Below are 27,317 nucleotides of genomic sequence, written 5' to 3' on the forward strand. Positions count from 1 at the left end.
CATGCTTTTATACAAGAAAGCATGAGCACTATTGTACACTAAATTTAGATAATGCTTTGAATATAAACCTGACCAGACAGGAAGCTTGTAGACATTTCATGGTAGGTCTGAAGGTCTTGAGCCATAGTGTGGAGCATGACCATACTGCCCACCAGGTAACTTTTGTAAAAATGGAATCCCATCATTGTGGGTTCCCTCACCTTCACACTAAACAAAATTTAAGCTCTTCCTGCATGCAGCCTTATAGCTACAGCATTCATCTAAGTCTTCTCTCTATTCTTTAGTCTGAATCAGGGCAATTTTTCTCTTTGGATGACTGCAGCTCAGAGGGTAAGGGTATGAACCTGCTTCTTTTTTTTTCATCCATGGTGTGCTGAACCCCATGAGTTTAAGAAAACAAATATGTGGAAACATCACTAAAAGCAATACATAGCTCAAAAAAGTTATGATGTGGCATACATCATATTCTCACAGCAACTAACTCAATCAGAAATGTTCCTACTGGTCCCCATATAGTTTGGCTGAGGGCACCTCCTGTAAGCATCAAAGGTGGCTATTGAATTGCAGACCATGAAACAATTTCTTTGGTACAGCACAGGTGCCACTGCAGTAAATCAGGATATCTCCATGCAATTTCACCAGTTGTGTACCTAACCCAAGGTGTCCCTCTATTTCTGTTACTTATTTAGCCAGAAGGTGAAACACAGATATTTTGAGGGTGGAGTGTATATTATATTAAGTATGAGTAGCCCACATCCCTTGGGTATTCACCCAGTGGCAGATTTGTAATTTCAATTTGGAGCTGACCCAACTCAGAAATTTGCCTGGCCGTGACTCTCAGCTGGGTTCCCTATTTCAGTCAAAAGCAGCTACACTCTAAAAGCCATCCAGATTTGTTGGGAAAAAGACTTCACGTTCTGCCTTAAAATAAGTAACACAAATGGAAAAATACAGCCCAGGTCTTTCATCATTTGTTCACGTTGTACAGACAGGAGTCCTTAGCATGCTGGAGCAGAGCTTGGAGTACCACGGTTGTACAAAGTCAGAGTAAATTAGAAATAAAATGGATAAAATCCCCTCATAGTTCACTGTTAAAGAATAATCATACAGCATCTGCCTTCATGTCTATAGCTGCATTACAATGAAGGACACAATCAGTCTCTCAAACATACATTGCTAGCTTAGCTTATCATCTCCTACCTCTCAAACTGATCCTTCTGCCTCTATTAAGTAGTTTTCCATTGACATTTTCTGTTCTTTTTCAATACACCAGGAGCTTTTGATGACATTGGCTGTTACAGGACTTTCAAAACTCCATTTTTTTTCATATGAGGAAAATCTGACTTTCTGCTATCTTTTCTTCTGCATTTATCCTTGCATGGTGCAGGCTTTTTGAAAGGAATGGATTTCTCTTAATGGATTTCTCTGGAGTTCCAGTCTGCTTCTGTAAAGCCCAGAAAGTATAGGTTGAGAGGAAGAGGAAGGTATTGCTGAATACCTTTTTTTGAAATTTACCTTCCCTTAGGGTGGGGAAGTGAGATGAGCTGATATTGCTGAAATATTTCTAAAACCTCAGGGATACCAAACTTTGCATTTAATGATAGGTTTTAATGGGACCTTCTACCTGTGAAGTACCTGTAACCTCTCCTTCTAATTTAACCTTCATTTTACCTCATGTATTTATTTATTCATTTTATGTAGCTGGTTTCTCTTTAACATCACCTATTCTGAGGAAGGTTGTTAACCTGTTATAGATCAGTTGAGTCATTATGCCCATCCTCACCTGCTCTTAATAATATTGCAATTCTGAAATTGGTAGTAAGTCACTCTAGACTTCTCTTCCCAGGTATTCTCTTCTGCCATGATGCTGTTACAAAACTGCCTGGCTGCTTTCAAAAAGTCAATATTTACATGTTGGATTACAAAAAACAGAAGGCAGGGTTTCCATAAGAAGCCACCCCATTCCTCTTTAGGCTTACAATGGCACTAAAAGGAAAGTACACAGGAATTTTCCAAGGCTGTAGTTCTTCCCCTCACGTGCAGTGCTTACAAGAACAGAGGCCCTTACTCTTGTTGAGCTCAGGTGTTGTTAGCAGTGAGGGCCAGCTGGCACTCAGGAAGGACAAGCGTGGCCTGCAGCTTGCATGCCGTGCTTCTCTGAAGGGCTGGGGCACTAAAACCCCCAGCTCATGGCATTTGCTGCAATCTGAAATGCAATACCTCACATGCTGCTTTAAGGTCACAATCCGCAGACAGCAAGAGTCACAACTCCTTTAGTGATGATTCCCTCTCTGTGCTCTAGGTAGTTTGGTAATAAGCCTCTCTTCTGGATTGTGATGTGTATCAGGGAGGTTGGACCAGATGACCTCCAGCGGCCCCTTCCAACCTTAAATCACAGCATCTCAGAATCAATAAAGTGCTGATAAGTAGGAATCGAAAGACTGACTCAGAAATGTGAGATGACCAGTAAAGACATGCCTAAATACAGGTATATATTTAAATACCCACTGGAAGCTGAGCCCACATATTTGCAGTTAGAATCTGAGCTGATTAGTACCCATAACCATGTTAGATTTTTACTAAGGAGGAGCCCATAATAAGCTCCTCCTTAATGCTGTGGCAAGGGACTAGCATACATTCACTTCTTATTCAAACATTTTGGAAATTATTTTGATTCCAGAACTAATTAACTGGACTATATCTTAATCATTCCTACTAGTATCACACAGACATAAGCAAACTACCATATGATTCCCTACCAGCCTGATATATTTTCAATTTCAATGTAACTAAATAATTGCAGTACCAATTAGTTCAAATGTAAGTAGGAAAAAACATTGGATGGAGACATCTTAATTTAAATATAATCCATTAAGTAAAAACTGCTATTCTAATTAGTGATAATGTAGCACAATTAGGAAATAAAATTTGATTGGTACATTGGAATTTAAACTTAATTAGTAACTGCTATCCTAATTAGTAAATGCAATACGGTTCGAGCAGCGTTTTGTTGGGGGAGAAGTGCATGTACAGTAGAGACGATGGTGAGGAAAGAGGCGCTGGGAGAGCTGAGGTGGGGACTGTGGAGCTCAGGAGTTCAGCCAGTGTCAAGCCCAAAGTCCTGCTTCTGAACCAGCACTGACCTCAGAGCAGAGGAGTTTGATCCCGCTCAAAAAGTTGATGTGAGGGATGGTTTGCTGTCACCTTTGGGCAGTCTCTCCCTGCAGTTAATTACTTCCACTGCCCAGATGGAGTGTCTCACTTTGACATCTACAGTTTTCTGTGGCCAGATCTGGACTGGAAAATTTTGATAAACTAGGGAAAGTAGATGTGGAAGTCAATTAAATTGAAGAGCTCAGCATTTTGCATTAGGAAAATGCAGAGTTGTCCCAGACATAAAGGCACTGCCATACCATGGGTCTGCACTCTTACAACAGGGAGCATACTGGAGGAAGGACTTGAGACCTAGCAGGATCTACAGTCTTCTTAAAAAAATATTGTAACATTTCTTTCAGTGAGAGAGGGGAGGTGAAAAAAAGTTTTGGCTGTTGTTTTCATTGAACTCACTATAATTTCAACCTCTTTTTCCTGGAAAACATTTCACCTAAGCCCCTTATTATGTACACATACTTAGCACCATTCTCCATTGTATTACATTGCATTTATTGACACTGGATTCTGTCTGCTGTTTTATCAGCCAGTCACTTAATGGCTTCAACATTTCAATGGCAAGTTTAGATTTGTGTTTCTGGATTAGCATGAAAATACCAGGAAATTTTATTGTTTCCTAATCACTCCTTTTGCAATCACCTATGACTACGCAGAACATGCCAGGTTCATGGTTTAGGAGCATTGTATAGACTGCCATTACCTCTTCACTTTGTTATTTATCTTTTAAGAGAAAAAAATGTATTTGGAATAAATGAATTGCAAACAATTAATAGATAGGAACAAGATAAACAAATTAACTAACCTTTTTTCTCAACCCCTGATATCTTTAAAAGACTGGCCAGAGAATCTCTGTCAAAAGATTATAAAGAAATCTGGTACTTTGTATTGATATTAATATATACATAGCAGACAGCTTCAATAGATTTGTATAGTAATGATTTCTTTTTATAAAAAGAACTGCATAGTTGTTTTTTTTCCTAACTGGATTAATTTATCCAAATGCCTACTCATTCCATTCCTAATTACAGTTTACACCAGATGCTCCAAGACTTTTACTTCAAAAATATTTGTTATATTTACCACTTTCCATCCCTATGGTACCAAGAGCTATTTAAAGAGTACATGAAAAGAACAGAGCTGGTGGGTCAACACTTTCATACTTACATTCCTTGACACCTCTTGTGTGAATATTAGCTAGCTTTTGCAATTGGTTACTATTCTTCCTGATAATTTACTTGGAAACCTTTTCCATCAGTAATTTAATTAGATTTAGATTGTCAAAAAAGCACCCCAGAAAGAGATGTTGCAATATGAGAAATCTCTCTCACTTTACTCAAAATGAATTTTTTTGATGCCTTTTTATTACATAGTCTGATCCTCTCTGGTTGCCCCTGACTGTGCCTCAATCATTTATTATCCTTCAGTACTGACAACAACATCCCTTTTTCTGATGTATGTAGGAGGTGGAAAGTGCATTTAGCAGGCTCAGCTCCACACCCAACCCCATCTCCTCCTTTTTTATTTCCTCCATGGCTCTTCTTCTTAGGGTTTAGCATTTAACTTTCCAGAATTTGGGCATGTCTTTTTGTGTGTATACATTGAGCATTGAAACATAATTTCTAGCTTTCCTCAGTGGGTTTTTTTACTGCACTGTTTGACTGTAATCCGTTTAAATTTTTTTTCCTCATGGGTAACACACAGTTACTCTGAGCTTCTACTTAAAGCATTATTCTGTAATCCAAGAATTTGACCCTTTTGACTGTTCCTTTTATGTATTTATTCCTTTCTGGTTTGCCTGGATGGCTAGAGAGTAAGCTTTTTCATTCTTCCACATGCGCTTTTAATTCTCCCCTTTGAAGTTAAAAATGAAGCAGTACATTTTCGGTTCCTGAATGCAAAGGTGGAGAAGCAAAACACCAGCATGCATCTGCCAAGTAAAATGTGGATGTTTTCTCTGCTCAATGTCCTCATAAATGGGTTACGCAAATATCAATCAGGAATTTTATCAGGATGACAAGATTGGCTTTGAAGTGAGGGTAAGGACTACTTAACCATGAATGTTTCCCTGCAATGCTGTTTTTCTGTAATTTTACAAAATATATGAGGGCAATAAACACCAGGGGAGAAGGAAAAGCCTCTCATGCTGAGGGTTAAGGCTGGTACAAGAGCAAATACGTGGACCTAAGTAATGAATAAATTAAGACTGGCAATTCAGAAGATGGTTCATGTCTGTGAATAACAGATCTCCAATCAGAAGAGCAGGTTAGGAAAATGCTAACTAGTTTTAATAGGGGGTTCCTAAATCCTTGGATAAAATCACAAGAGTCCCTTTCTGTGGCAGCAAGAGCTTAATTTGCTAACTGGAAAAGGTGAAAACTTTCCTAGGTGGTTCAGGACATTTTTGTGCCCTTTTCTGTTAGAGGATCCTCCCGTCTGAAAACTTTAGTTGTTGCTCCCCAGCTTGAAAGACAGCTCAAGATCTCACTCCATTTTGGCAGTGACTTTGGCAACATAATTTACAGGAAAAAAATCCAAAGGTTTCTTTTGTTTGTACCAAATCTACTACTCTATAACCTCATTTGATGTTCTGGACTCCTGAGTTATAAGACCAACCAACTTTCCCCTCTCCACCAAACTACTTCTAGAATTTTCCCATGTGTTTTCCCCCAGACACCTTTTTTTTTTTCTCCCCCACACCAAGCAGCCTTGGACCATTTAATCACCCCTTAGAGAAAGCTGTTCCACACTACTGAAATTCCTTCTTGCCTTGCTTTGGAGGTTGCCCAGATCTGCTAGATCATTTTTGAGCTAGACAAACAAATTTCATGCAGCACTCAAGATGTAAAAACACCATGTATTTAAACAGCAGCCTGGGGGGATTTTCTATTCACTTTTCCTAATAATTTTTAGCATAACTACTAACGAGGACTGAGCAGATGTTGAAGCTCTAAAACCTCTTTTCTCACTGGCAGCAGTGACTTTAGAGCCCGCAACTACATGTGTTAATCTTTGAAGGTTTTTTTACCCCATGCTGTTGTTTCCAATCTGTTTTTAACATCCTGCAGAAAAAAAGGCTTTGAGTCACCCCAACTGGCAAATTGTCATCTGCAGCGTATCAGTCCCTCCCTAATACAGACCAGAAGCCATTCACAGACAGACAGCTGCACCCACCCAGTGCTCCAGACAGCTTATCAGCCCAGATTTGGGATGTTTTCCTACTGCAGTACCCACTCAGATTTCCATTCAAGAAAGTCACGCCAGCATCTATTTAATACCACTCTAGTTAGCTAAATATTTAAGCACAAAGCAACCATTACACACCTAACAAATCTTGCTATTCAGCAGGATTTCTGCATTTGCTTGAATTTAAGTATAAACTTTGGCATTTTGCTGAGTGGAGATGCCTTCTTGAACAAAGCTTTTATCAAATGAATTAACCAAACAAACAAAGGAGATTTCCTAAATCCTGGGCTTTCACCTACTGGAAATGGGTTAAGTGTGTGCATGGCTTAAGAAATAAACAGATGCAGGAGTTGTCCATCAGAATTATTTTCTGCCAGCAAACATAAACACTGCTTTATTTTTCCTATGTGTGAATTGAATTGTATTATTAGTGCTTCACCTGAGTCAAGCTTCACTGAGCAAGAGACACAGACCAAGGGGAGGTCTGGAAGAGAAAGGCAGCAGCAGCAGCCCACCAAGCACACACATGCCATTACCAAATTTGAATTGAGATAAACCATCAGCATTTCTCTTGAGAATGCCTCTCTGACCTTGGCTTACTGCCACAGGAGTCCCTTGAGGTGCATGCATAGCCTATGAATTGCACTTACGGTTTTCAAAAAAATGTAATTATTGAGCTTTAGATTTCCTCTGGTAAGTCAGTAATAAAGCCTGAATGCTGGCCTGCAGTTCTGCTTGCCCTTTGGCTGAGAGAAGCAAGAGCCATTTAATCTGCCAGCTTGTGTTTTAACAGGGAACTGTTTCCTTCTGGTCATCTTGTACTGCCCAGGGCATGGAAAACTGCACTCTGCTTTGGGACCTAGTTTGGAGCAGGGACAGAGGTCTCCTTACAGGATTTCTGAGTGCTGGCACCATGGTACAGCTGCAGTAGACACAGAAAACACAAAAATCATACCAAAGGAGAAGGTGTTGCTGTGACTGGCAGCTGGAAGTTTGCATTGGGTTACATGTGTGCATCCTTGAACAAGCATCAATAGTTTTACCAGTACTGTATAACAGTACTGTTATTTCCAAAATCCTCTCCAAAGTCCTTTTTTACTGTGCATTTTTATAGCCTCTAGTGCAACAGGGTTTGAGCCCCTGATCTCAGCTCTCAGGTAAAACCATGATTCAAAGGCCTGATGGGCAGCCAGCAGGTCCTGCCAAAGTGGCAATGCTTTTCTGCAGGCTGCCAGGGAGACCAGGGGCACAGGTAAGTGGGAGTAAGAGGCTCACTTAGAGTCACATCATGGACTAATGCTCGAGGGAAGAACATTGCCTGCCTGCTCTGGGCTGTACAAATTGCATTTCTGCTACATCTGCATGAGCAGAAATTAGAGTTTGCCTCATACAATGGACCTGAAATAAGCAGAAGGGCTTTTACCATTAGGCTCTAGTGGGTGAGTAGTATTTGTTCCTAGAAAATGATGGTCATGCCCTCTAAACACCCTTTACTATAATACATTTTGATTAAGCATTCTGATAAATCCCCTGATGAAGAGGCAGCCTGCCCTCATGCCACACTAAACACTGTGGAACAGCTCAGCTAATTTCAGCTGTCAAAAAATTAACTGCTTAGACACAGCAGTCACTGGGGTATGCTGTGTTCAGGAGAGATTCAGGGCTCAGGCAGGCTTCATTTCCCTCAGAGCTACCTGCCTCACCACAGGAGAGGGTGATTCATCCTATCCTAAAATAGGTATGTAAACCTGGGATTTGCATCACGCTCTGCTAATGCTTTTCTCTCCTCCTCAGCTCCTGATGACTCTCCTGGGAGCCCAGATATTCAGCACTGACCAGCCCTGGGGCCAGCAGGCTGATTTCAGATAAGTGCCAAGCAATGAGCTTTTTCCCATCCCAAGTAGCCAACCATCTAAATTAAGGAGTAGATTTTCAGAAGAGAGGTTTGCATCTGTCAGGTCTGCTCCTCTGTGCAAGACAAGTGCCATCCTTCCTTACAGGCAGGGCTCTGAATTGCATTTCAGACAGGATTTTCTATCCTCATCTCTGCCAAGCCACGGGGGGATGTTCTCATTTCAACATACAATAGAGTGTGGCTTTGGCATGTTCTGTGCACAGCGTATTTGACATTTTAATTGATGCCATTTGTTAATTAAGAAGGATAAATGATGACAGGGAGAGAGGAGGAGATCTTATAAAGAATGAATAATAACCTTGTTCAAAAGCAGGTAATGAGACACTGGGTTAAAATTATGTAAGCACTTGCAAAAATGTCTAAATGTTTTTCAGAAATTAGGTGCTGCCCATCTTTTCCTTATCGCAGAAATGTCGGGGAGTGAAATTCATCAGCTACTTACAATGTGTGCTCTGCACTGAAGGGTTTTCTAGCAGAAAAAGCTGTGCAGCCCTGAGTTTAGCAACAGCTGGTCCCCTGCCAGTGTCGAGTGGAGGTCACCATTCCCTTTGTCTCCACCTGCCATTGCCACAGCTATCCCCCAAGGTCACATCACTGCCAGGCTCAGTCTGTCCAGGCTGGGCTGGCCCCAGGTTTGCACAGGAAGATTCCAGGCAGCAGCAACAGCAACTCCCCTCAGCAGTGAGGAAGAAAACAGAGGAGTTGGTGGCATGATGCTCAACACCGATCCCCTTTTCAGATGCACCAGCAGCTGTGTTTGGGGCTTGTTTTGCCTAAATGCTGCCTGTGTGTTATGCAAAGCCCTTTAATAGAGGAGAACAGAGCAGAGTCTGTTAGCCAGGAGAGCAGCTCTGCAGAAAAGCAGGTCCAAAAAAGCCTCGGGTCTAGCTCCTTTCTGTGCAGATGCACATTTAAGCAGAGACAAAAGGAAAGACCAAGCAGAGGCTGGAGACACAAGAAAAGCAATTTTCATCATCTGATGTAGAGAGTACAGAGAAAAGCTGTCACATCCAAATTTCCAGTGTCAATCTCTGGAAACAGAAAACTCCCAAGCTAGCTGTTTTGGACTGAGAAGGGCTTTTGACATCTAGCAAGAGACAGATTTCATCTAGACTTTCCTGTCCAGTTTGAAGTGGCATTTCTGTCTCCTGCTCCTCTGCCCACCCCGACAGAAGCACTGATACCAGTGTCAGCATCTGTGCAGAGCATACCGTAAGTCCCTATATCCAACAGACACCAGGAAAACTACAGCTGTGGTAGCTATTTACTAGGGTCTATAACAAGTATATTCTGTGTGTCTCCTAGGATGGAAGGTGAGAGTTTACAGAGAGTTTCCATGTCCAGGAGCTCAGCAGCCAAGCTTCAATTTTGGAGGAGGCATCAGAGCACTCAAAAGGTGCTAATTCCTTAATCCGACTCTCCTGCAGAATCTGGGTTACACCTTGAACATGTCTCCTGCCTTCCCCAGCTCTCAGTTTCCTTCCGGGGGTGAGAAGGCAGCAGTGAGCATTACAGCAGCCTTGTCTGGACTCTGAGATGAGCACCAGCACTGGGGCAGTGTCAGGGATTTCCACACAAAGGTACGCTGCAAATTTGCCAGAAAAGTCCATTTTCAACCTCTATTAAAAAAAAAAAAATTCTGGAAATTTTGGGGAGGTGATTAATACCAGCTCCAGACTGGTGCAGGCTGATTGTTTGTGGGTTTTTTCCTATTTATTTAAGGTTGTTTACTCAAAGCACTCATTTGTTTACCTTGTTGTTTTCCACTCCTTGCATCTGTTCATTTGTTTAAGTATGAGCCTCTGTGTTTTCCACTTCTGTTCCCTCTCATTACAGCGGAGCATCTGCTTAGCACTTAAAAAAATAAATCAAAAATGATCTTATACCATGGAGTAGAAAGTTTTTGTAAACTATGAGTGAAGAATGATTATTGTCTACATAATCCCTTTGATTATTACTATTCATTTAGACTTCAGTCTGACAATAATCTGCATGACCTTGACAAATATTTCTGGGGAAAAAAAGGTAGGAATGCAGCCTAAGAGAACATCTCAGAGAATCAGCCCTCCCTAAAAATCAAGGAAAAAAAGACTATTGCCTTCTCTCCCTCTGCCAGTCATTTTAAATCCAGTCTTGAGATAAGGATGCAAAAGTTTACATTTTTCCCTGCTAGCCCAAAATCCCAAGAGAAGATGAACCAGGCAAGATGTGACCCAACTGCAAAACCTCTGCAGAAAGTTCAGATGGGCATGTTTGTGCAGTGTGTCACAAGGAATGCAACAACACTGTCACCTTCACCAGCCCCCCACACCTGGCCAAAACTCTCATTTCTTCCTTTACCAGCAGCTGCTGAGGGCTCTCAGAGTCCTGTGCACTCTTCCCTCCCTGTAGGAGGGGAGCTGGGGAAAGCATCCCCACTCCCCTTTGCCTCCCTGCCTGCACAGGCAATCTCAGCCCTCACTGGCTCTTCACCATGAAGAATGCCATCTGACCAAGTGACATTCAAAGGAAATTGTCCTGCTGGTTAAAGGTAACATGCAGTAGCTGTGGAAAAGATATCACGAGTACATGAGGGGTGAGGTGAGCCTGTGTCCCCTCGCTGACTGGCAGCTGCAGGCAAGAGTCATTCATTCATGTAATCAAGCCCCATTCCATGACAACGCTGGGGACTTTTGCACGAGTGATTAAACCAAGCAGCAGATAGATGAGCCTCTGTCGGGTTTTCCAGCAACTGCCTAAAATGCCTCTAGGTTCACTTTTAGGTCTAAGAGGTGATCCTGGTACCAGCAATCCGACTCTGAGTTCCCTTTCCCCATCTCTCCCTGGTGTTACTGCCATCCAATAAATCTTAAAAAAAGCAAGCAAACAAATTTAAAACAACCTCAAAAAACCTCCCACAAAGCAACAATATTGGGACATCATCACATTAGGAAACCCAGCACCTATGATGAAATATTCAGATAAAAAGCAACTGGGTTGAGTTGAGGGTGGACCAAAACCTTGTGAATCAAAAATAAATTCTGTGTGTGCTTCTGCCTGTTGATGCAAACATTTCTTTCTCCTCTCACCAGACACAAGAAAAGGAAGAGTTTCTACAAAACAAGATAATACTTGTTGCATAAAAGTACTGTTCTTCTAATTAGCAGAGATATTCATAGCAGTGAGTGGAAGAAAGCTTTTTCCCTTGCTCTAGTCTGCTGTAAAGATGTGCTATCATTTAGAACATCACTTAATTAAATACTAGAAACGAGGACACTTTGGAATTGAATAATTCTTTTCTCCAACAATTTTTTCCAGTGTTCAAATATTGGTCGAAAAAAAAACCCTAGCCTTGTCACAGTCATCTGGTAGTTAATTGGTTTTTTATTTAGTTCAGTATTAAAGCATGAACTTTGAGGAAAAAATTAATTCATTGCTCTCCAGTGTGGACAACTGGCAATGAAAACAAGAAAAGAAAACAACTCCAAGCCTTTTTAAAGCCCAAGATCTGATCTTCGTATCACCTCTCATCTTTTACAAAACTCTAGCTGACACGGGAAGTACATCTTTTCTCTGTTAGCATTAAAAAGTAAACTGAAGGTAAGATTTTTCAAAGGCACTTCACTTCTTGCTGCTCTCTTGATTCCCATTGAAACCACTGGCAAAATTCTTTACTCCCTGCCCAGAGACCAGAGCATGCCAAGCACATCTGAGCACCCCACACACACAAAAATCAATAAATGCTGGTTTGTATCATCAGGTCAATGATGTGGAGACCCAAAGGTCACCTTGACCAGCCAAATCCACTGGGGGGACTCCTCCCCTCGAGTTGCCTCTTTAGCCCCATCACACAGCTCTTCTCATGGGCCACTTTTGGGGAAGCAGGAGAGATCCTGCTAGTGCTGCCTTTTCCTTTCAGCTTTGCTCCAATTCAGACAGTGGTGGAAGAGGATTAGCAGGATTCCTTATGGAAGGAGAAGGGAGTGGTGGGATTACTCCGGCCTGTCACTGCACAGGGCAACACCAACCTCCATGCCAGGACTGGACAGAGCTACCTGGGGCCAAACTGGGAGTTGGAGGGAATTGTAGGAGTTGGCAGGGAATTTGAGGGCTGGCTCCAGGAGCCATCACTGCACTTCTTTTAGCAGGCATAGGCACAGGCCAGATCAGTTGGAAAGTGATAACAAGACTTGTATTGACATCAGGAAGAAAGGCTTAATACAGGGGATAAAGGACAAAGACCATCTCAGGCATATAGGGAAGCTTGATTTTATAGAGCAGCTGCTGTCCCCATTGTCCCCTTGCAACTGTCTTACACAGCTGTGTCACAGAGATGCTGGTCCCCATCCCACTGATGCTCCTGTACCAATGGTGTCCTGCCAGGCAAGGGTGGCTGAAGGAAAGTCACATGTGTGAGACTCTATTAACTGGAAAAAACCCTGACAGCACATGCCTCTACCAATGTGCTCTTAGGAGAAAGGCAGCTTGATAGGGATTTTGGCCCAGTGCTAAAGCCAGGTTAGCAAAGAAAAGATAAGTCTCAATTTCTGGACCCCTGTGGATCACTGTGATCATTAAAAACTACAGCCTACCTTGTTTTATTTGGCTGGTTATCATACAGCTGCTAGCATGGACTGGGGACAGCACTATTTCTGGTGAGAGGGAGTAAGGGAGGGACAGGGATCAAAAAGCTGCTGCAGGATCAATGGAGAGTTAACACACAAGGAGAATGCAGTCTCTTCATTAGCACCAAATAAGAGCAGTTTTGAAACACATGAAACGCTTTGCTGCACCATCTGTTTTGTCCAGCTAAATTCTCACATTAATCATCTTTATTCCTTGTGAGTAATTCCCTTATGGGAAATCTACTGAGCATGTTTAAATTTATTAAAACTATCAGAGTTTATTAAGAGTCCACATCCAGTGTCTTCTGCCTTACACACCTGACAAAGGGGAGAGAAAAACAACTGCAATCACAAAATGGTTTCTCTCATCTCTGTATCTCCCAGTGTTATTCATGGCAGTAATGGGTATTGGTTGCAGTGACATTTCTTGCATGCCCACTGCAGTGTGCCAAGCACCATGATTCTCCAAAAAACATGTGTGAAAACCTTGAGAAGAGATGCAGATGTGGTTACATCTGGTGTAAAGAGGAAAGCTCTCACCTGCTCTCCCCTTTAACACAGACAGATTTACCAGCCAGCCTAGGTAGGCATCAGCCACTTGATCAACTCTGGATCACATCTACCAAGACAGCAAAAAGAGATTTTGCCTTCATTACTCTCTGCAGGTAACCAAAGGGAGGCAAAGAACAAGGCTGGCAGCATGAGGAACCAGGGAAAGTTTGATACATGGCAGAACTTGGCACTCCAGAGGTCCTCAAGATGTTCATCTCTGATAGGACAAGGAAATACTGAAATGGTTTCCATTAAGTTTGTGTTGCAGCTGCATGAACAGACAGGGAATTTTTAATGACCGAGGAGTGACTCATTTTTCTGGTGTGAATCATCACACTATCTCAGTTTCCTCACTTACATTAGGAATACCAAAACATTTTTTTCTTATCTGTAACAGAAATTATGTAATGTATATAAAGGGCTGTCAAGACTGCAAAATCCAAGCCCCTTCTCTTAAGCCTGTCCAACCCACAAGTGCTGTCAGAGGAGGAGCTGTGCTATCCTATCAGCCACACTGGCAACACAAACCCATCTCACAGGGACAGTAACTGCTTCACCACACCCTTGGCTGAAGCAAGGGCACTGCAGGGGGATGGCTCTTCCTGCCCACTTTGTACCGAAACCAGCAACCTCTGTGAGCTGCCACATCCCAGCAGGTCCCCAGCTTTTGTTCCCCCTAGGCTGTTGGCCTGATGCACAATTTAGTAAAGCTATCTCAGCTTGGTTTGCGTGGTACAGAGAAATAGGAAACTTGAGCACAGCCAGTTCTTTCCAGCCAAAAGCAAACACAGAGGCAATTATCCCAGCAAAACTCCCTTTGCAAGCTGAACACACTCCATCCAGGCAACCTCTTTAATCTCTACTGGCTAGTTACTCCCTGCTGAATAAGCTTGCTTCTCCTTGAGGGGGTTGCCAGCCTAACTCAAGTCATGTGCCTAAACTGGCAAAACCCACTGAAGCGTAAACAGTCCATCCAGGGTGTTCAGAGACACATTCCTGGGTAATTGGCTTCCATAATGATGCATACACGCAGGAAACACAGGAAAGCTTCCCCTCAGGTTTGCTCAGAGTACATACAGCTTTTCACCTGTGATGAATAATAAAGAGCTTGTCCTTTCATTCTCCTGCCCATGAATTAATCAGGTAAGGAAAAAGGGGGATCTGGATGAGTGCCATGGGCTAAAGGATAAAAATCCCAAGCACACACACAAGGAGCAGGGACATGCACAAGTGCCATATGGAGAGTAAACAAGCTGTAGTGACCTTCTCGGGCTTTATCAAGTATTCATGGGAAGCGGGCTCATGGGGACACAAAACTAATAATAATGAACCCACCAGCATCCTGGCATGTTCTGGTTCTCCCTCCTGGCAGCACTGGCTCCCTGTTTGTGTGCCAGATGCCTGTCAGCCCAGCCTGCCTGGTGGCCTTCAGCCCTGTGCTGTTACTTGGAGCTAAAGCAAAGGAGACTGCAGCCACGTAGAGGGTTTCTTTGTATCCAGGCCTTTTTAAATAGAAAAGGGCAGACAGTGTCAGACCTTCAGGGAGAGCTGGTAATCCATGGACTCTGCTAATTTAAAAGGTGAAGACCAGCACCTTGCAGCACCAGTGTCGAGTTTTATACTCTCGTGCCTTCAGCACAGACCTTGGGGTTTTTTTCCAGCCTCTGAGGAGCGTGGTCATTAGGCACTTTCTGGAGATCAGGGACAGCATATGTTGCCAAGTCAGTGACCTCAGACATGAAAGGAGTCATCTTATTAGAAGCCGGCCATTCAACCACAGCAAATTACATTTCTTAGAGGATTTCAGCCTTGAATTTTCATTTTACAATATATTTCAAAGGAAAAATGGGACCTCCTAAACAGATAGCTGGAAGAATGAACTATGAAAGATGGGATGATTTTTCTGAAGGACAATGATCCTTTTAAAAGCAACACAAATACACTGAGTGGAAGCGATCCAAATTATGTTGATGTGACTACTTAAGAAAGCTAAATGCAGGCAAGTCTTTGCATCATCAGTGCTTTCAGTTTTAATCTCTCAGAAGTAACAAGAAAAAATGGCAATGTTGTCATTTCTTGAAAGATAGAGGCAGTATCTTGATTTTGGTATTCTTTGCTTCTCTTTGAACTGTTTTTTTTTTTTTTCTCTCCTACATACTTCAGATCTCAAAAAAGTTATTTCAAAATAACAGCTGTAATTGCTCAGAGGTGAGATAGAAAGGAGGCAAAGAAGACCTGTATAAAGACTGAGGGCAAGAATGGCTGGACAGCCTCTATAAAAACAACCCAGTCACCGATAAAAAGAGAATTGGAAGTTTTTGAGGGCTTGCATGCTGCAGAAAGCAACTCAGGTCAGTTGCAGTAACTACCTGAAGGTGAACATTACAGCCATTTCAAAGAGATTTGGTGAGCTCAGAAAATATTTACAGCTATACAGGGGCAGAGCCAAAGCCTTCTGGAGCTGCCATCTCCCCAGCCCTGCCCCAGTGGGCAGCAGGGGTTTTCCAGGGTGAACAAACCATTCTACCACACAGCTGCTGATTTGGTTTCCCCCCTATAATTTCAAGTGACTCTTGTACCTCTCACTTTCTCAGGCTATAAAGTGTGCCTGTGATAAGTTAAACAGTGGTGCTGTTTAATGCAGAGATCTATAACTTGTGCTTGGGTGGCTGGGGGTAGGGTGAATATGTGTCATGGGATAAACTGCATTTCTCCTGTACTTTTAACCATCTCCCTCATGCTTAGCCCATTAATCCAATATATATGGACACACTTCTTATATTCCAGGCACCCGAACAGGTCCTGCTGCTAATAAAAAAACCCAAACCAAATAAAGAAACAGGGATAAAAGCAATTTTTTTTTTCTTTGCCATCAAATGAAACTGCTTCAAGAAAACCACATTCATTTGTGTTTTATTGGTATTACAGTGCTGGGAAATGCTGAGTGAATAAGGCCAAAGAGGAAGCAAAACAAAACTCAGCCCTTCAAATACCTGGAAGGGCAAAGCTTGAGGAGAGAGGCAAAGAGAAGGTGGTAGGAATGGATGGAGATCTGTGAGGTTCCAGGGATGAATGGGAAGACAAGGACAAGGAGGCAGCTGTACACAAGAGGCAGAGCAATAACACATGAGTGATTATGACATAATTCTAACCCTCAAGGTGTTTTGCTCTTACTCATTACACACAAGAATTTTTACTCATGAGCAGGCACAGGCACTCAGGCACGTGTCTGCATCCCAGCTCAAGACCAGCATCCACCACCTTGCCAGAAGCAGTCTCTGCCTTCAGACTGGCACACCAGCACTCGTGTTATAACAACATAATGCTACAATTCCTTCTTTTGTCCAAACCATCTCCCCTTTCCCTGCACCAGGGGCTCCTAAACACAGAGCTGTATCGCACCTGACCCAGGGGAACACGACATTGCTTCAGTTTTAATTCAATCCAACCTTTCCGCTTGCTTTGGTGTTCTTTGCTCAATGTCACAGCAAGAGCAGCTTCCTGATTGCCTTGCTACATGTTTATAATTAATTTCTCTCAGGAGGATTACAGCCAATATTATTACCAAACGCATTTCCTAAGTATTGAAGCAGGATTGGTTCCAAAAAATACATGTGATTTATTTTCTCCCTAGGGAGCAGACATTTGTAAGTAGCAGATTACTGACATGCCACAACCAGAAAGCAAAACATAATAGCAATTAATACAGCATTGTGAAAGAAAGCCTGCCTGCTGCAGAGACTCTCAACAGCAGCAAGCTGACAGCACCCGTGTCACAAAATCTGTTGCAGGACTCAAAATACCAAGAAAGATTAAGAATAAGAGTGTGGGATTTAAACTCCTTGCAGCAGAGACTATCCTTTTATTCTGCTTTTGAGCAGCACTGGGCAGGCAGAGGTCCTGCCCTACAATGGGTGCTACGAGCATCAGCACTAGGGATGAGGGATAACACACACTCATATTAAACACTGTGGGTGTTTCAGAGGAACCAAGGCCTTTTGATGGGATAAGTTTCAGAATAAATTTCAAATTTCTCCTTTTTTAAACCTTCTTTTTTTCAGAGAGAAAAAGAAGAGAGGTATTTTTCTTTTTTTCTTTAAAAATTCATGAAGTTGCCCCTCTACCCCTGCGTTCCATACACTTTCACTTAAAATTCCCTTAAATGTGTGACACAGTAACTTCAGCTGAGATTGTCCTGAGGCAAAAGTAGCTTTTCCTGGGAAAATTGGCTTCTGGAGAATATACCTTTGACCAGCCCTGAAGGAATAAGACAAGTGGCCATGGCATGATTTTAAATCATTCCTCTCTTAACACAAATCATAGGAAAATGTGTCATGGTCCTACACAGTTCAATGGTCACTTAGCCCTATGCTTCCCTGATGAGCTGCTCTGTGAAAGGAGTAGAGGGGTCTTGCTTAATCAAAAAACCACTGCCTTGCCAACGCTACAGGTGCTTGCCAGAGGCAGCTCTGCACACACAGAGAGAACCACAGCATTGCAGCAAAGCTTCAGCTCACCTGGCCTCGCAGCCAGGTGTCCCCTTCAGCACAGCTCCAGGTCACATCCCAGGCTCTTCAGTGACGGTCCTCCAGGAACCAGTTTGTGCACAGCTCATCTCCTGCCCCAGGGCTGCCTTTATGTCCTGGAAAGGGCACTGCAAGGTGCCTGTGGCTGACTTGGTGACCCTGAGCCCTGTAACTCTACAGCCTGTCTCCCTCATTAGCTCCAAAGACAGCACAAGGATGATGACAGAGCATGGGGGCAAACCAGCCACCCTGAAACCCAGAGCAGCAAAAAGCCATGCTAACGAGGGCTGGCAAGCCCCTGCCTGTGGGTGATTTGAAAATCAATTCCTAATTGCCCCTGCAGGTATGACCTCAATTGTTTCCCAGACAAAAAACTTGAGATCTTGTGCAAGACAACTTCTTTCACTGAAAAATTACCAGTGAAGATTTTCAGCTCTTCCCAGCAACCCATGGCCAGCAAGGTTGAAAAGGAATAAAGAGGATCTGCCAGCGGATGGGAAGATCCCTCCATCCCCCTTAATTTATTCACCCACATGTATAAACAGCACTTAAAACTTTACTATGTGAAGAGGGTAGCCTGCAAATGTTGGTAAAACATTTTTCAAGGCACAGAAAGAAGAAAGAATCAAACTTTTAAAAGTGTAATTTTCCCTATTCCACTGTAGCTTTTACAATTATTTCTATGGGTAAGCATGGGGCTGATGATATTTGGGGCTGTGCTTGTAGAAATTCTGGACATTGTTGAGATCTTTTCACAGATATCCCAGTTATTGCAGCATGAAAACTTTCACTTAAAGAAAGTGTTTCTGCCTGTGAAAACAACTTTCTGAATCTTGAAATAACCATGACAATAGATACAGAAACTTTCCACCCATGCTTTCCAGCATAATGACCTACAAGGTTTTTAGAACCTAATTAATAATGTTTAAGTGTCAACAGCCTTAACCTTTTCAGTGCCTGACAGAGAATATCCCCCCGGTGCTGGCAGCCTGTGGTTGCCACAGTTGCCTTTGATGAGCCATGCATTTGAAAGGATGGCATGCTACAATTAACTCTGTGGGTCTGCACTATGAAAAGAAGCGCTGGGATGGCAGGAAAAAAGTGAACTCTTCACCTCCAAATTATACTAGTGGGACTGATTATGGTAATGCCAATTTAATAATACAACAGTAAGCTTGTTCTTCCCCTTTCCTGACTCAAAAGTCCACTTTGCTTCACAGTGTCTTTATTTTGATAGCAATGAACTTGGAGCCTGGCTCTCAGCCAGGTTTGTGAGCTTTTCCTATATTTTCTTTTTTTTTTTTTTTTTTAAAGTAAACTTCACTCAGTAATGAAAGTAAAGCCTTGATAAAATCATGACAACAACGCAGCTTTTTTGTATAGCACTGGCTACCATCAAATTATGGGTATTTAACTGGAGAACTTCTGGCTTTTGGTCTTAACTCTTACAGTACTAGCTGGGAAGAGACCACTTTATTCAAGTCTGGTTCTTCATCTTCTCCCATTTCCTTTTCAGCTGGGATAGTGGGTCAGGTGGACCTATTGTCTCACCTTTTATGACAGTTCTTTCACTTTTCAAGACAGGACAAAAGTCACAGGACTTTTGATTTGGCTTAAAAATTTTTCCAAATGCCTCAAAGTTTGCCTTATCTTTTCCTTAGCTTAACTAACTGAGAAGATTTTCCACTTTGTGATGCCTTGGGTTATGGCACAGGTGTGCATTCATTTTGTACTACACAGCAGTGGCTATAGCTTATCAGAAGTGCACAAATGTAAATGCTTCCCTGTGTAACCTATAAAGTAGGGGGAACTTGACATCCCTAAGGACAATTTAAAAAGAAAGATTTGTTAACAACTCAACTGTTTGCCTGAAAGCCTTAGAAAGATTAATTTCTGTGTTGTTTGTGAAGGCAGAGCAAGAGGGTTTTGCTTGCTTCCTCAGCACTGTAACCCTGAATGTCTCCCAGCAGCAACAGCACAGTTCTATATTGAAATTTGAAGTCATGAATAGCTCATGTTTAAAACAGCAAGCTGGTCCTCCTGGAATCAGGAAAACAGGGCATGATTTCAAAAATAACACATTTTGGGTTGTCTGAATTATTGGTCTTCGACATGAAAATTTTGGAATCATATATTTGATGTTTCCTTCCTACAGTGTAAAAACAGCCCCCTGGCTAGCAGAACCCCTAAGCTTTGGGTCTTCCTACCTCCTGTCTGCACTTGTAGCATTCCTAAAAGACCACAGAAACATGTGGGAATCCTTAAGGGGGAGGTAGGTTTTTAAAAGGTGCCTCTGGTGGATATGACTGCTGGTCTCCGCTCTCCAAGTGGTAAAGCTATTTTTGCACTGTGTTCCTCTGACTTAGGTTCATAATTCCTTGGTTTGTTTTTGTTTTTGGCTCTTTTGGGTTTTCTTTCACCCTCTGGAAAATACTTGCAAGGACAGGAGAATGAGGCATGTTCTGTGGGTATCTCTGAGAGACACCTGCACTCTTCTTATCCTGGGCTGACTTCATTAATGCTTGTAACACCCAGTTTATTCCCTCATTTATAAGTGAAGGGTCACTTCCCTACATATTCTCCAGAGAGAAATACTATTTTATTAATTTCTAGTTGATTTTATATACTGATACCTAAAACTTACTCTAATTAGTCTCAGCTTTAATAAGAAAATGAGTCAAAATTCAGCACGTTAAGACAAATTAAGCTGGATCAGTTGCAATCTATACCAAGCATGTACATTACCCCATATAGACCCATCTCATAACCATAACTGGCTAATCTGATTGCTTGAGTCCAATTATTTTAAATACTCCTGGCAATCAATAGAGATTCATCCCTATAAACCTATTTGACCCCTTTCCTCAGTGAGACATGATTACACACATAACAGTCCTCTATTAACCTTTGACAGAGGCAGGAATTAGTGATCAAGTCTGACATACAAGTGGTAGAAAGTTGCCAAGCAGTCTCAAAAACATCCATCTTCAGAATGAACCCAACACTGTGGCCTCCTAAGAGAATAGAAATTCACCTCACAAAGTGGATACTAAAAGATAAGAGAGGCTTCATTGATCTATCATTTCTCCCTACTGCACCACTGTTAATTGCAAATGATAAAAGGAAGAGCATTCAACATAAGCAAAGCTTTTCAATATTAACTTCAATAAGTGAATTAGGCAGCAATATTTCGCATAAAATTAGAGATCACTAATGGGTCAAGAAATGCAATTCATTCTCGCTCAGGGCAATCAGAACTCTCTGATGATAGACCTCTGCAACTTACTGGGGGCCTGGTAATTGCTGCCCATTACTGCAAAAATCAGAGCCTGACCTCAGGGATGAGCCAGACCAAAATCTTGGGATGAACCACACCAAAATCCTACTGGATTTCAGTGGCATCAGGGCAGCAGCCCCCACCAGCAGTCCCATCCTTTGAAACATCCCAGTCAACAATTCATCCTATGCTCTTGAATAAGACTAAGTCATTTAAACTGCTTCCAGAAGAGCAAGGGGTTAAATCCATCCTGAGGCTATCCTGTTGAAATAATGATAAATCTGGAGCAGTATTAATTAACAACTGTGAGAGATTCTTTTCCTATTAGCAGTAAAAAACCCATGACTATTCACAGGCAGCTGTATTTCAGCAGTAAAGGTGTAATTGATATTGAAAATTTCCAGTTAGCTTCTGAATCTCTTAGGCACTGCAAAGCTCAAGGGAGAGAGTAATTCTCTTTCTACAGGGGAAGGCATCAAGAGCAGCTGTGCAGAGGTCAATGAAATAAAGCTAGTGGAGAAAGAGACACAAAGCCTAGAGTAGTAAATATAATCTTATTCCCTATCCCAGTGCAACTTGGTTTAGTATCATGGGGGATTTGTCATACCTGATTCAAAGGTCCAGTGATGCCAATAAAACAGCCTTAACAGAAGCCAGTGTATCATGCTTTGAAAAAAAACCAGAAACACCCAGAACCTGTGAAAGCATTCAAAAAACCCCCACCAACCTCTACTTTCTGAGAAAAAGAGAAAGAACATACCTACAAAAGTATATTGCAAGGTAGGAAAATTCCATCACAGTCTCCCCCACATTCACTGTGCTCATAGAGGTTCTCTGAGAGCTGTTACAGAGCCCTGGGGGAAATTCCATCACAGTCTCCTCCACATTCACTGTGCTCATAGAGGTTCTCTGAGAGCTGTTACAGAGCCCTGGGTGCTCTGTGTGTGAAGAAATGGGTGCATGCCTGGCCTCAGCAGGAGGGAAGTGCTAATCAATGGTATTGAAAACAGCTGGAGCTGCCAAAGCAGTGCTTGTAACAGCTGAAGGCTTCTGCTGGTGCCTCTTCTCCATATGGCCATGAAGGAGGTAAAGGAAGGTTGGAAGGTTTTTCTAATTAGATTGGTGATGACACCTGTAGAAGGACTTCAGTGGCACATATGGGGCAAGTCTACACTGATTTTGTGCTTGATTTGGCTGTCAGAGGTGAAAAGCAGCTGCAATGTATATGTTCATGAGTTTTACATTTTGAGGTTACCTGTAAACTGGCATGTTATGGCACTGAGACAGTAAGGTCAGTTCTGTGAGGAGAAACCATAGGAGAAATATTAACCTCTAAGGTAAAAAAAAAAAATTAACAGAATCTTCCTCACATTTAAGTGCGCACTTTAATATTTGGGTTGGGCTGTGAACAGTAAATGAACAGTAACTTGATCCAAATTATTTTCCTCATCTTGCACAGATTAGATCCTTACAGTTCTGCCCTAAAACCAGCTTGATAGCTCCCACACTTGTTGATGTGCAGTGAGCTTGCACTGTCCTTTCCAGTGCCCCAACCAAGCCTGACAGCTTTTGATCTTTAAACTCACATCATCCCGTAATGTAAAGGAAAGCTATTACTCCTTCCTTACACAGCTGAGAAATTCATGAAAAAAAAAAAAAAAAGACCAAACCCAAAAAAAGAAATAAAATGGTAGGCTGTCAAGTATTTTTGAATTGATGGGAGTTAGACCTAAACCACTGGGTGAATTCAGACATTAAAGTCACCTACTGTCCAGTAGTAATTCCTACTAATTTACAGATTTGAAGGGCTCCCTCCACACTTGCTCTATTTTTTTTATTTTTTATCCTGCAGTCCTGGATTTGGACTGAGCGGAAACAAAGAGTGGGACACAAAGAGTGTGCTGCTGTGTTTTAATGATGTTGAACTCCTGGAGCAATTGTCTGGGACCATGGCAGTTCTGGGATACCCTGGAATAGTTCCTGCCATTTCCATCCAGGAGAAGAAACCATACTAAATCTCTGCAGACTAGGGAAATGCTAAATTTTTTCTCTGCAAACACAAGGGACTAAGAGGTGCTCCATCTCACTTTTTAATTCTGCAGATATTTTGTGTCCTTAATGCTGCTGTTTAAAATATTCAACACCATGCTTTAAGTATGAACACTCATGTTGTGCTTGCAGACCCTTGCAATAAAACTGATGGTGCCCTCAAAAAAACCTCATCTAAAAGTTTATTTCCAGCAGTACTTTAAAAAGCAGGGTAACAATTCTAGAATTCTGCTGTGAAATAATTACGTGTTTTATACCTTTTATCTTCCTCTGACGCTGATCTTGTGGGCTTCAACATAGTGGGGTTCTCTACAATTGAGTGGCAGGAATATACAAGCATAATTTCTCTCCAGCTCCAGCCATCTAGATCTTATAACCTGCAAGAGTGGCCAGTTACATTTGGGATGGTCACAGAGGTATCCTTGCTGACGTTCAGAGAATGTGTTGTTCACCACAGCAAACTCTGCAGGACATCAAAGAGCTGTTTTACATCCACCTGTCTGGTGCTGTTTTGTGTATATGACTAAATCCCCGATTAACTTCTTACCTCCCGTGTCTCAGTTTCATCTCCCCCTATTAAATTGTCTCCGTGCATTTAGTTATGATTTCAGAAAAGTCTTTCAAAATGGGATTTTTTTCTTTGGAAATCAATTCTCTCACAACGGATCAAGTGGGGAGAGCAGGCGCAGGATGGTGGGAAGTCTCAAGGGAAAAAGAACTGAAAGAACATGTTTAAAAAAAGTTGCTTATGAAATTCATTCATTTCATACCTGACTGCTTCTCTTCCAATAAATAATTGCAGTATGCCAGAGACAGGAAAAGGTCTCGTTATATCTCTTGGCTCTTCAAAACACAAAACCTGCACAGCACAGACATGATTCATAAGGGGCTTTAAGGCAATGCAAACACCTTGGCACAACAGGATGCTCAGCAACATGGTTGGAAGCATGTGTGGAAATCATGACAAAAGCACATAATGAAAGCTTCCCACAAGTGTGTGTGTCCCCACCTCCAAAGCGGATAATAAATCCCTTCTGCAAGATCTGTGTTCTTCCCTCCTTGTTTGCACTCTCTCCCCCACTGCCTCTCTTGGAAAGGACATTGTGTGTGGGCAAGACCAAAGGTGCCTCAGGAAACTGTTCTTTCACATACACTTGTGGTGTTTTATCTCTCCCAGTCCTGCACATTTGGTTGCATTTTGCAGCTTTCAAGAACTTCAGAGAGAAAGGCCCAATACCTCATCCCTCTAAATAATGCAGATTTTTTTTTAAGGTAGTTTGCTTTCAAACTGCTTTGCTGTTTCCTTGTGTTGTGTCCCTCATCCTATCACCAAACTGGTAAACTCTTTTCCATCTCATGTAGACAGATTCAAGTACTGGGCAGCAATGTCCTAGGAAGTCCTAGGATGTACACTCATTATTCCATGTTTTTTGCAGCCTGCGGCACTGTACAACAGCAAATAAGGTGACCCAAGTTGTCTAGGGCATTTTACATATAATTAATCTCTCCATCCATCTTTAAGGACTTTCCTTCTCCTCTTAGCCTTCATGTGTCTGCCTATACATGAGCAATGACTGATAGGGATCATTCCTGAATTGTATTGGTGAAAGGGAAAAGAAAATCAGGCTCAAAATCCAGTAGGTGCTTTGGGCTCTCCTGACAGGCACTGAGTGCACACCGATTTTATTAGTGAGTCACACATCTCTAACCTGCTTTCCACTAAGTGGTTGTTTTAGTATGTTTTGACCCACGAAAAAATGTCATATAATTAGGAAAATGATCAACTGAAGTGCAGACACAGGTGTCTCTGCTTGTTATTCACCCATGCAGCATGATATTTAGATGGGAAACAGCAGATGTGTGTGAGATGCAGCCTGCAAGAGCCCCAGCATCACCATGGAGGAAAATCTCAGGAACAACACACAGAGGTGGCTTGGTCCCACCCTCTGCAGAGACTTTTCTTCTCTCTTAGGGATCCAAAGCCCCAAGGAAGGCACCTTCACTTCCCTCCTTGTATTTCACTTTGGAGACCAATCAGACCAAACTAATCTTCCTGCACATTGGGTCCTTTCTAGCACATGCCCATGACATTTCAGGGATTGTACCAGGGCAATGGGCCTGTGGCATTCTTACACCATCCTGCCCATGCTGAAATCCATCCTGCAGTTACTCTGTGACTGCTACCTTAGCCCACCTCCCTTGGGAATAACTGACCACTCTGCTCACAGGACAGAGAAATGCTCCTGGAGCTCCTCCTGCACCCAGAAGGATGGGTTCTCAGAGCTGGGAGCAATACTCTATGATAACTAGTGTAACAAAAAAACAAACTGATTTTAATCAAACTGTATTAACTACACTAGGGAGCTGCTTGGAGCATGAGGCTTCTGGCCCATACAATATCACCAGTCCCTTCCTGCTTCCTTCTCAATTTCTTACACCACAAAATTAATTCCTTTGGAAAGAGGAGAGAATTGCCCTTTATACTGTGTTTTAAAGATGACCCTGTGATTAAAAAGCAGATCTTATTTACTTTCAGATCCCAGCAGGTTAGAAAGCTATACAGTTTCCTGTGCCTTGTCCATGTTTAAGTACCCAAAGAGATTCTATCTAATCTTGTAAAGTACTAAATAATGGGTGAAGAATGTAAGGTGATGTCACTTTTCAAACCTGTAAGAGCGGAAATGAAGATACAAAAGCAAGATTCAGCAGCAACTCCAGGCTGTCTCTGACATGGTCAGTGCAACTTCTCCCAGTTCCCAAGGATTTTCCATTCTCTTCAGGATGAGAGCAGCACTCCCAAGTAGCCTTTCTCTGAGGAAAAGGCATTTATTTCAGAGCTGCTTTTGTCTCCTGCCTGCAGAGTAGAGAGGCAGTGCTCTGTTAGAGGCCACTAAATACAAAGAGGAGGGATGGCTGCACCTTGAACAAAAGACACAAACCAGGAGGTGGCAGATGCACCAGTTCTCCTTCCTGGACTGTGTCCTTCTAACTGTGGCATCTGCTGTCAGCAGGCATCAGCAGAAGCTGAGACGAGAAGTAACATGGAATAGACTTCATTTATACCCACTGTTACATATTTGAAAGGAAAATTTGGTCTGTTTCTCTCATCTCCACTACCAGCAGAATTTCTGTTGAGCTAGCTACGAATTTCAGACTGCTTCTTTAGCATGTTCCTTGCCAGCATCTAGGAGTCCCTTCATCTCTCCTTTAGCTTCATCTTCCACTTAGCTCTTTGAAGAAGAAAAAATAATTCAAATGCAGCAACTCCTGCTTTGGACCTACCCTACTTGGTTGATGCCCTGGGGCCATAAAGGGTGACAGAGTGATCAGACAACAGCAAAGCTGAGGATCAGATTTGAGATCCATCTTCAGCCATACAAATCACCTTTGATGTCCCACAAATGTTCTCCCCCGAGGCATCTTTTTTCTCCAGAGCACTTCCAAGATGCTTCACCAGCTTCCTTAGAGCCTGCAGTGCTTAGCCCCTTTGGGGAATCACTCTCTATCAATGATACTCCTCTTCCCTTATTCATTCCTCCTCAGAAGCTGGTTAAAAGGGCAGAAAAAACAGGGGAACAGGGAGCTGGAAGATCTGGCTTCCTGGTCTCAAGTCCTGCAGTGTCTGGACATCAAAGGAAGGGCAGGTCAAGCTTTGTCTCCTGAGCAGCAGCAGCTCCCATGCATTCTCCTCCAACATAGCTCACTCACCACCAGTCTTTGTTTCTCCATGACTTCTTTCCAAATCTGCCATCACATCAGTGTATTACTCACTGAGCCACTTTAAATGAGCAATTCAGCAGATTATACCTGCAGAAATCTCTGAAGAAAACTTTTATTCAAATTTAAAGGTCATTTTATTTATATAAATGCAGAAAACTTTCAAAGTAGCACCTGGAATCCTCAGTAATTGTGGATAACATTTCTAGTGAGAACTACATTGGATCCACACAGGTTACACTTCACTACAGTTCAAAACACCTCTGTGGAAAAGAGAACAATCTCAGAAACAAGCTGTTGAGTGGACTTCAGGGAGAACACTT

The 27,317-nt window shown here is 42.3% G+C and overlaps 1 long non-coding RNA gene across 1 annotated transcript in view; it reads right to left on the minus strand.

Moving 5' to 3' along the window:
* Nucleotides 1-22,113, minus strand: part of LOC135447393 (uncharacterized) — a 36,494-nt gene extending 14,381 nt beyond the window's left edge. Inside the window, exon 1 of the long non-coding RNA XR_010440093.1 lies at nt 21,989-22,113. This is a non-coding gene — a long non-coding RNA (uncharacterized LOC135447393). The remainder of the gene's footprint in view (nt 1-21,988) is intronic.
* Nucleotides 22,114-27,317: the final 5,204 nt, after the last annotated feature.

Source organism: Zonotrichia leucophrys, chromosome 4 (genome assembly GCF_028769735.1).
Source record: "Zonotrichia leucophrys gambelii isolate GWCS_2022_RI chromosome 4, RI_Zleu_2.0, whole genome shotgun sequence".
NCBI lineage: Eukaryota > Metazoa > Chordata > Aves > Passeriformes > Passerellidae > Zonotrichia > Zonotrichia leucophrys.